Here is a 673-nt window from a genome sequence, read left to right as displayed (position 1 = left end):
TCTTCGAAAATAAATTAAAAAAAAAAATCCCGATACACGTGTTCGCTTATTTTATACCTACAATTGGTAAAAAAAGTTTGAAGCGATTTAAAAATGTCGGAAAAAAAAAGTGTTCGGTTTGTAAAAGAATGCCTCATATGTTGTTATAAAAAATCAAGACCATTAACTTATTCTAGGTCAGCAAGTAATATTACAAACATAAGTGTGCAATACCTCGTGAAGATTATCGTATTTCAAGATACTTCCCAGACAGCACAAAATATTAAAAGATAACGAAAAGAAGTCTTTTTTAAGTTGTCTTCTCAACAAAGCGAAAATCGTCTAAAGGACGACGAAAAGACATTGTTTTTAGATTGTCTTTTCAGCAAGACCAAAAGATGTCTATAAAACATATTTTGGTTTTGTCGAAAATACAACTTAAAAAGGACATCTTTTCGTCATCTTTCTATGGTTGTCATTTTCGCAAAGCAAAAGGTCGACTGAAAGATATCTTTTTGTATTGTCGAAAAGACAACATGAAAAAGATATCTTTCCGTTATTTTGATACTTTTTATCATTCGCGAGCAATGCGCGAAATCGCCACCAGATCCCTGATGAAAATAAAAATCACAGCGTAAGTCGAATGTAATGGGAGCGTAACAGAAACGTAAACGAAACTTCTACGAGATGAAAA

Source organism: Trachymyrmex cornetzi, unplaced genomic scaffold (assembly GCF_001594075.2).
Source record: "Trachymyrmex cornetzi isolate Tcor2-1 unplaced genomic scaffold, Tcor1.1 scaffold482, whole genome shotgun sequence".
Classification (NCBI taxonomy): Eukaryota; Metazoa; Arthropoda; class Insecta; order Hymenoptera; family Formicidae; genus Trachymyrmex; species Trachymyrmex cornetzi.
This window is presented reverse-complemented; position numbering follows the sequence as displayed.